The sequence below is a fragment of the Hemitrygon akajei genome, chromosome 32, assembly GCF_048418815.1.
Source record: "Hemitrygon akajei chromosome 32, sHemAka1.3, whole genome shotgun sequence".
NCBI lineage: Eukaryota > Metazoa > Chordata > Chondrichthyes > Myliobatiformes > Dasyatidae > Hemitrygon > Hemitrygon akajei.
The window spans coordinates 36374552-36384959 of NC_133155.1; positions in this window are offsets into that span (position 1 = coordinate 36374552).

Consider the following 10408-nt stretch of genomic DNA (forward strand, 5'->3'; position numbering starts at 1 on the left):
TAAAAGTGTACTTTAGGCATTCATCCGGGTAATGCTAGAATAGGCGTCTGTGCCTTTAAGTGGGGATGGTGACGTCATTGCGCACACGCGGGATAGTGGGGAGACCATTTTTTTTTCTGCTGCTGAAGCTGTTGGGGCATTGGAATCAAGTTCCCCCCAGAGGTGCTAGGCATGGTGAGGAAAGGTGAGCATTAATTTACGTTATCCATGTGAATATATTTATGTTTGTTGGCGACTCGAGAATATCGGTCATTTGACATATTTTACATGTGGATGCTTTAGATTTTCACGAGTAAAGAACTCGACGCTGGATAGCGTGGCTTGCAAAGTTCCTCACCGGCCAAGTAGGTCAGTCTTCCTGTAATTTAACTACCAGGCAATATCTTGTAAAAGTTGTGCTAAAGTGTACCTTTTGTCTAATTTTATTGTATCATGACTGATTGTGCATGTAACAGCGTAACGTGAATGTCTGGTCTTCGTTCGGGAGTTCAGCATGTGTGTACTAAAAAGTAGTCGACATCTTAGACGAGATGTATTCACTTACATTTATCACTGCTATGTACAAGATACAGGGTTGGGGGGATTCTAATGTTGTCTGTATTGTGTTCTTTCAGAATTGCCACTACCGTATTAGTACTGTATTAGTTTTGTGCGATTTTCTTTGTGTTTTTATACTGCATACGCAATTAGTCAAGACACAAGTAAGTGTGTGGATTAAAGGGTAAACAGAGATTGTAACGGCAGGTCCTGATTGTAAAGTCGTTCGTTTTGTTTTAAGACTCTCTTCTGGCACTTAAACATCTAAAACAGATAAAGGAATTAAAACCCAAAACAGTAGTTGTCCTGAGTGTGTACTTTTCCCTGGGCCACAACAATAGAATAATTACCATAATAGAGTCAATGAAAGACTGCACCAACGATAGCCGATAGCACGCTATAATGACTAAATGGTCTTTCGGTATCAGTGACCTGGAAAGTAAGGGTGTCGGTGCTGCGGACCCTTCCAAGGCCAGACTGTGCTGCATAGGAGGGAGATCCTGTCCACCATCAAGATTGTGTAGCCCTTTGGCCAGTTCCTCCGGTCAGAAACATTGCATGGCTGCAGCACTTTTGGATGCAGTCTGAGATTAGACTGCACCAACATGTCTTGCACTGCTTTCAGCACGCTGACTGCTTCTTCTGCTCCAGAAAATGATTTAAGGCCATCATCAACATACACGTGCCTTTCTATATACCTTCATGCTTCAGTCCAGAATTCCTTCTCTCCCTCGATAGCTGTCCTCTTAAGGCCACAGCTGGTGAGGGGCAGTTACCAAATACATGAACTCTCGTGCAGTAGTTCAGAATTTCATTGTTATTTGGTGGCGATGAAACCACAAGCATCGGAGGTAGTCTCGATGAAACTCTCACTAGGAAGCTCTGGGGCATTTGTTCAATGTCTGAACCATGTCCCTTTTGAATGTGTAACTGAGGGTCATAGGTCAACTGACATCCTGATTTCTGTTGTTTGGCACGGGTTGTTGTGGAGAGTGAAAAGGAAGGGGAGCTATTCAACTGTTTGACTTGTTTTTGTTAAACTATTTGTTCACAGTTTGAAGGAAGGCCTCATCTTCGATGGAAAGTGCCAGCTTATCTTCCAAGTGACAAAGACCAGCTTACCTAAATCTGGTTGAGCAGAGACTCTCAATTCATTTGCCTACGATCTCCTCTTTCATAGAGGCTCCTCCCTCACAGGGTCTGAAATGACTTGAGCATCCGTTCTCCAGGACAGTTGTAAATGTGCTGACCGTAGGCTGATGAGCACTATCGAGTCAGACTTCACCCACTACGACCCAACCCGGGTCAAGTCATTGGGCATAAGTTGCATTGTGCTGACCATTGCTCTGTCCATGTACCCTGTGTGCATGGACAGAGCAATATATATATAGAAAGGCACGTCTATGTGTTAATTTTTAATGCACGCAGTATATAGAATAAGGTAGATGAACTTGCAGCACAGTTACAGACCGGCAGGTATGATGTAGTGGGCATGACTGAACGATGCTTGAAAGAAGATTATAGCTGAGAACTTAATGTCCAAGGATACACATTGTATCGAAAGGAAGGCAGAGCAGGTGGGGTTGCTTTGTTGGTAAAGAATGAAATCAAGTCATTACAAAGGGGTGACATAGGGTCAGAAGGTGTTGAATGATTGTGGATAGAGCTAAGGAACTGCAACGGTAATAAGACTCTGATGGGAGTTGTATACAGACCCCCAAACAGTAGTAAGGATGAGGCCTAAATATTGCAATGGGAGATAGAAAATGCCTGTCAAAAGGGTAATGTTAGAATCATCATGGGAGATTTCAAAATGCAGGTAGATTGGGAAATCAGTTTTGTGTTGGTTTTGAGGAGGGTGAATTTCTAGACTACCTACGAGATGACATTTTAGAGCAGCTCCTGGTTGAGCCTATTGGGGATCAGCTGTTCTGGATTAAGTGTTGTGCAATGAACCAGAATTGATTAGAGAGCTCAAAGGTAAAAGAACCTTTATCGGCAAGAGATCATAATACGATGAAATTCACCCTGAAATTTGCTAAGCAGAAGCTAGTCAGATGTATCAGTATTATGGTGGAGTAAAAGGAAATACAGAAACAAGAGAGAGGAGATGTCCAGAGCTGATTGGAAAAGAACACTGGCAGTGATGACGGCAGAGCAGCAATGGCTGGATTTCCTGGAAGCAATTCAGAAGGCACAGGATATATACATCCCAAGAAAAGAAATATTCTAAACGAAAAATGACACAACCGTGGCTAACAAGTGGAGTCAAAGCCAACCTGAAAGTCAGCGAGAGGGCAGATAATTGAGAAAAAACTAGTGGGAAGTTAGAGGATTGGGAAGGTTTTAAAAAAACCGAGAGAAGGCAACTCAAATAGATAGAGATTGAATATGAAAGTAATCCAGCCAATAATATTAAAGAGGATACCAAAAGTTTTTTCAGGTAGATGAAGTGTAAAAGAGGGTTGAGAATCGATATCGGACCGCTGGAATATGATACTGGAGAGGTAGTAGTGGGGCATAAGGAAATGGCAGATGAACGGAGTAAGTATTTTGCATTAGCCTTCACTGTGGATGACACTAACAGTATGGTGGAAGTTCCGGGTGTCAGGGATCATGAACTGTGAGAAGTTACCGTAACTATAAAGAAAATTCTGGGGAAACTGAAAGGTCTGAAGGTAAATAAGTCACTGGACCAGAAAGTGTACACCCCAGGGTTCTGAAAGAGGTGACTGAAGAGATTGTGGAGGCATTAGTAGTGATCTTTCAAGGATCACTAGATTCAGGAATGGTTCCAGAAGACTGGAAAATTGTAAATGCCTCTGCACTCTTCAAGGACGGAGAGAGGCAGAAGAAAGGATACTTTCAGCCAGTTGGTCTGACCTCAGTGGTTGGGGAGATATTGGAGTCAATTGTTAAGGATGAGGTCTCGGTACTTGGAGGCACATGATGAAATAGGCTGTAGTCAGCATGGTTTCCTCAAGGGAAAATCTTGCCTAACAAATCTGTTGAAATTCTTTGATGAAATAATAAGCAGGATAGACAAAGGAGTATCATTTAATGTTGTGCACTTGGATTTTCAGAAAGCCTCTGACAAGATGCCATAAATGAGGTTGCCCATGGTATTACAGGAAAGATTCTGGCATGGATAAAGCAGTAGCTGATTGGCAGGAGGCAAAGAATGGGAATAAAGGGAGCCTTTTCTGGTTGGCTGCTGGTGTTCCAAAGGAGTCTGTGTTGGAACCAATTCTTTTAATGCTCTCTGTTAATGATTTGGATGATGAAATTGATGACTTTATTGCAACATTTGCTTATGATATGAAGATAGGTGGAGTGACAAGTAGTTTTGGGGAAGTAGAGAGGCAACAGAAGGACAGAGAGATTAGGAGAATAGGCAAAGAAATGGCAGATGAAATACAGGGTCGGGAAGTGTATGGTCATGTACTTTGATAGAAGTAATGAATATGTTGAGCTTTTTCTAAATGGAGAGAAAATACAAAAAACTGAAGCACAAAGGGACTTGGGAGTCCTTCTGCAGGATTCCCTAAAGGATAATTTGCAGTTTGAGTCTGCAGTGAGGAAGGCAAATACAATTTTAGCATTCATTTCAAGAGAACTAGCATATAAAAGCAAGAATATAATGTTCAGACTTTATAAAGCCATGGTGGAGGTCTCACTTGGAGTATTGTTAGCAGTTTTGGACTTCTTATCTTAGAAAGAATGTGCTGAAACTGGAGAGGGTTCAAAGGAAGTTCACAAAAATGATTCCAGGATTGAATGGCTTGTCATATGAAAAGCGCATGATGGCTCTTGGTTTGTATTCACTAGAATTCAGAAGTGGGGGGGGGGGGGGTGAACTCATTGAAACAGTCACAGCCTCTTCCTCTGTTTGCCTAACAATGTGTTAAACATCATAAACAAAACCATGGGGATTTTTCATGAGACCATCAGAGACAAGGAAAATCTGATGAAAATCAATGCTACTCACCCACAGGGCTTCAAACAAATCATCCGTTCTGCCATCTGCTTTTTAATCAGCCAAAACACTCTTTATCAAAATCAGAATCAGAATCATGTTCATTATCATCGGCATGTGACGGGAAATTTGTAAATTTAGCAGCAGCAGTTCAATGCAATACATAATATGCTGTCCTTAAAAATCAGAGCATTGAGTATAGGAGTTGGGATGTAATGTTAAAATTGTACAAGGCATTGGTGAGGCTAAATTTGGAGTATTGTGTACAGTTCTGGTCACTGAATTATAGGAAAGATGTCAACAAATTAGAGAGAGTACAGAGAAGATTTAGTAGAATGTTACCTGGGTTTCAGCACCTAAGTTACAGAGAAAGGTTGAACAAGTTAGGTCTTTATTCTTTGGAGCGTAGAAGGTTGAGGGGGGTCTTGATAGAAGTATTTAAAATTATGAGGGGGATAGATAGAGTTGACGTGGATAGGCTTTTTCCATTGAGAGTAGGGGAGATTTAAACAATAGGATGTGAGTTGAGAGTTAAGGGGCAAAAGTTTAGGGGTAACACGAGGGGGAATTTCTTTACTCAGAGAGTGGTAGCTGTGAGGAACGAGCTTCCAGTAGAAGTGGTAGAGGCAGGTTCGGTATTGTCACTTAAAGTAAAATTGGATAGGTATGTGGACAGGAAAGGAATGGAGGGTTATGGGCTGAGTGCGGGTCGGTGGGACTAGGTGAGAGTAAGCGTTCGGCACGGACTAGAAGGGCCGAGATGGCCTGTTTCCATGCTGTAATTGTTATATTGTTATATGGTTATAATCTAGCAGAGAGAGAGAAAAAATAATAATAATAAATAAAATAAAACATAATAATAAATGAACAAGTAAATCAATTATGTATATTGATTAGATTTTAAAACATGTGCAAAAACAGAAATACTGTATCTTAAAAAAACAGTGAGGTAGTGTTCAAAGCTTCAATGTCCATTTAGGAATCGGATGGCAGAGGGGAAGAAGCCATCCCTTAGTGTGTACCTTCAGGCTTCTGTATCTTCTACCTGATGGTAACAGTGAGAAAAGGGCATGCCCTGGGTGCTGGAGGTCTTCAATAATGGACGTTGCCTTTCTGAGACACCGCTCCCTAAAGATGTCCTGGGTACTTTGTAGGCTAGTGCCCAAGATGAAGCTGACTAGATTTACACCCTTCTGCAGCTTCTTTCGGTCCTGTGCAGTAACCCCTCCATACCAGACAGTGATGCAGTCTGTCAGAATGCTCTCCACTGTACAACTATAGAAGTATTTGAGTATATTTGTTGACATGCCAAATCTCTTCAAACTCCTAATGAAGTATAGCCGCTGTCTTGCCTTCTTTATAACTACGTTGATATATTGGGACCAGGTTAGATCCTTAGAGATCTTGACACTGAAGAACTTGAAGCTGTTCACTCTCTCTGCTTCTGATCCTTCTATGAGGATTGGCATGTGTTCCTTCATCTTACCCTTCCTGAAGTCCACAATCAGCTCTTTCATCTTACTCACGTTGAGTGCCAGGTTGTTGATGCGGCACCATTCCACTACTTGGCATATCTCACTCCTATGCGCCCTCTCGTCACCACCTGAGATTCTACCAATAATGGTTGTATTGTCAGCAAGTTTGTAGATGGTATTTGAGCTATGCCTAGCTACACAGTCATGTGTACACAGAGAACAGGGTAGTGGGCTAAGCACACACCCCTGAGGTACACCAGTGTTGATTGTCAGCGAGGAGGATGTTATCACCAATCCACACAGACTGTGGTCTTTTGGTAAGGAAGTCAAGGAACCAATTGTAGAGGGAGGTACAGAGGCCCAGGTTCTGCTACTTCTCAATCAGGATTGTGGGAATGATGGTATTAAATGCTGAGTTTTGTTGATGAACAACATCCTGACGTAGGTGTTTGCATTGTCTAGTTGGTTTAAAGCTGTGAAGAGAACCATTGAGAGTGCGTCTGCCATTGACCTATTGTGGTGATAGGCAAATTGCAATGGGTCCAGGTCCTTGTTGAGGCAGGAGTTCAGGCTAGTCATGAGCAACTTCTCAAAGCATTTCATTACTGTCAATGTCAGTGCTATCGGGCAATAGTCATTAAGGCAGCCCACATTTTTCTTCTTAGGCGCTGGTATAATTGTTGCCTTTTTGAAGCAAGTGGGTGTCATAAGAGGACAGGAGGCTGGACCCAAACGCAGGACGCAGGCACTGAAGTACTAGGGGCAGGACGGGAACAACTAAATGAGAGACAAGACGTGGAGACCGTGGTGAGTGTGAGGGACGTGACATTCAAAGTGATGCTGGGGTTCTGAGAGAGCCTTAGAGTTCAGGCAGGCAGGAGGATCCCAGAGTTCAGGCAAGGCAGGATCATCCCGGAGTTCGGGCAAGGCAGGAGGATCCCGGAGTTCGGGCAAGGCAGGAGGATCCCGGAGTTCAGGCAAGGCAGGATCATCCCGGAGTTCGGGCAAGGCAGGATCATCCCGGAGTTCGGGCAAGGCAGGAGGATCCCGGAGTTCAGGCAAGGCAGGATCATCCCGGAGTTCGGGCAAGGCAGGAGGATCCCGGAGTTCAGGCAAGGCAGGAGGATCCCGGAGTTCGAGCAAGGCAGGATCATCCTGGAGTTCGGGCAAGGCAGGAGGATCCCGGAGTTTGGGCAAGGCAGGAGGATCCCAGAGTTCGGGCAAGGCAGGATCATCCCGGAGTTCGGGCAAGGCAGGAGGATCCCGGAGTTCGGGCAAGGCAGGAGGATCCCGGAGTTCGGGCAAGGCAGGATCATCCCGGAGTTCGGGCAAGGCAGGATCATCCTGGAGTTTGGGCAAGGCAGGAGGATCCCGGAGTTCGGGCAAGGCAGGAGGATCCCGGAGTTCGGGCAAGGCAGGATCATCCCGGAGTTCGGGCAAGGCAGGAGGATCCCGGAGTTCGGGCAAGGCAGGATCATCCCGGAGTTCGGGCAAGGCAGGATCATCCCGGAGTTTGGGCAAGGCAGGAGGATCCCGGAGTTCGGGCAAGGCAGGAGGATCCCGGAGTTCGGGCAAGGCAGGATCATCCCGGAGTTCGGGCAAGGCAGGAGGATCCCGGAGTTCGGGCAAGGCAGGATCATCCCGGAGTTCGGGCAAGGCAGGAGGATCCCGGAGTTCGGGCAAGGCAGGAAGATCCCGGAGTTCGGGCAAGGCAGGATCATCCCGGAGTTCGGGCAAGGCAGGATCATCCCGGAGTTCGGGCAAGGCAGGATCATCCCGGAGTTCAGGCAAGGTCTAGGAGTTCACTGGGCGGGCCGCATAAATCCTAGGCAGGGCCCGGACCCCCCAGGCAGGAACACGGGGGCCTGAGCAGGTCGCAGGGCACCTGGGTAGGTTGCAGGGCAGAACCCGTCAGCAGCAAGGGATGGAAAGGGGCAGAGTCCCCTGCCAGGCAATGGCAGTCCGGCCAGGCTTGCCCGACGGAGTCAAGGGATTGGATGGGAACTAGGTCCAGGGTGACTGCCAGACTTACTCAAAGAACTCATCTTTAACGAAGGGAACTCCAAACCAGAGGAACAGGATAAGCAGGCCAACCCCCAACTCCACTCAGTCCCAGAGCCCCCTATATACACTGCCAGCCGATGGGCATCAGGTGCACCTCCTTGAGTCCAAACAAGCCACGATGATCCACAGGTGTGACTACTTGGGTTCAAGGGTGAAAGGAGGGACGGCTACAAGACCCAGAGTCCGGAGTCCGCGGACCAGATCAAGACCCGGAATGCGGGTTCCGGACCGGACCATAACAGTGGGAACTTCTGCCTGTAGTAGTAAGGTTGAAAATGTCCTTGAATACTCCTGCCAGTTGGATGGCACATTTTCTGAGCCTTACCAGGTACTTCCACCTTGCAAGGGTTCAGCCTCTTTACAGACAGCCTAACATCGGCCTCCAAGACAGAGGTCACAGGGTCACCGGGTGCAGCAGGGATCTTCATAGCTGCAGTTAAATTCTCCCTTTCAAATCAGACGTGTTGAGTTCATCTGGTACTGAACCATCACTGCCATTCATGCTACTGGGTTTTGCTTTGTAGGAAGTAGTATTTTGCAAACCCTGCCAGAGTTGCCGTGCATCCGATGTTGCCCTCAACCTCATTCGAAATTGTCTCTTCGCCCTTGAAATAGCCCTCGGCAAGTCATACCCGGTAGAGGCAATGTCATGCTTTCTTCATAATTGAACTGTCTTCAATCATATGCTTCAAATTAAATCAAAACAAACCCACTCAGGAAATGATATAGAAAACAGATTAAAATCTGGAAATTATGTTCATTCAAAATGAACTGCACCTCTAGGGTCCAGAATGCTCCATGCCTGGGATACACAGGATGTCAAAGTTATCCATGGAAACAAAGGTCAAATGATCATTTCATTAAGTCTTTGACAAAAGAAGAATATTCCAGAGACTGGCCTTAAAAACTATTTTACTACAGTCTTTAACCATTCTCACTGTGAAATGCTGGCATTGATGATGTTTCTGGAGGAGATCAGCAGGATATATCGGTCCAGATAACCATGAGGAGAGGGTGAGCTGTTCAGTTTGGAGACCTCTTATGGCATGATCAGCCAGGTTGAGATCAGTATGAACATAGTTCCACTGGATCTTCTGAGTTTTTTGCTTTCTACATTGGATCTTATTAGAAACATGTAACCCTCTCACTGGGGCTCGTATGAAAACCTGGCTGGTTCATCACTTTGTACATTGGATCCTATTAAAAACATTTAACCCTTTCACCAGGACTCATATGCAAACTTGGGTAATTATCTATCTCTGCTAACAACCACTTGACTCAGCAGTTAGAAGGCCACCTTTCACAAACAATTACCGTTTAGAGTCGATATGATTTGGGGTTCAACCAAACAGGAAAGTTCGGATGGTCCGATGAAGGAACATTGATTGTTGTGAATGCTGTGTAAATACTGCTCCACGACAAGTTATCGCTCACCAGAAAATTAACAGATTGTACACCGGCATAAAATTATAAAGAAATATACTTAACAAATTTACAGTTATGGGAAAAAATAATAAAAGGGCCTTTTACTGTTAAACCAGTCCAAAGTGCATGTGAACATTGAGGCTCATTTCTGGAGTTGGCAAGGGTATCACTTTCCTTATGCACTGAACCCACATTCTGTGTGAACTACACCAGTAACTGTCTGAACCTCCCTCGAAGACCATCTCGAATGAACTGGCTCTCTCAGGAGTATTGGCACTTCTTCCTTGGAGCCAAACATCTGCACAAAGCACTTCTTACAACGAGTCTCTCGCTAGAACGACATTCTGCGGCATCTTCTCTTGTGCCCCGATCAGCAGCTTCCGCCCAAAGACCCCAAACCAGACGACTGTCCTTCAGAAATCTGATCCCGCCCAGCTCTCCCGAATTTCCACTAGGCAGGAAGTTACAACATGTACCAGGACAATCCTTGTTGGCTGACACAACATTCCTAGGCTGGACAACATGGCTCCTTATCTTTAGCTGAAGCAAAAACATTATAACTAGCAGGATACACTGCTTTTGCAGAAAACTGCTGAAATAAAAATACCTCACAGCATAGCAGCAGAAATCTTAACCAGTGGATTACATTCTCCTCCCACCAAAAATAGGCATGTCTTCATGACTTGTAACTTTTTAAACCACTATTGCCTTAAGATGTGACCACGTGCAACTTCAGAAGTTGGGATTTCATCCCTGTTGTTGGGAATATCTTCACACTCAGTGAGGGTTGGCAAGTGTAAGCAGACCTCACCTCCTAATGGCTCCATGACAAATCCACTGGCTCTTCTTCCAGCAACTTCTGATGTTCCACATCATGTATTTGGAGTGTATGGGCAAACAGAACTTCCATGACACATTGCTCTCATCATCC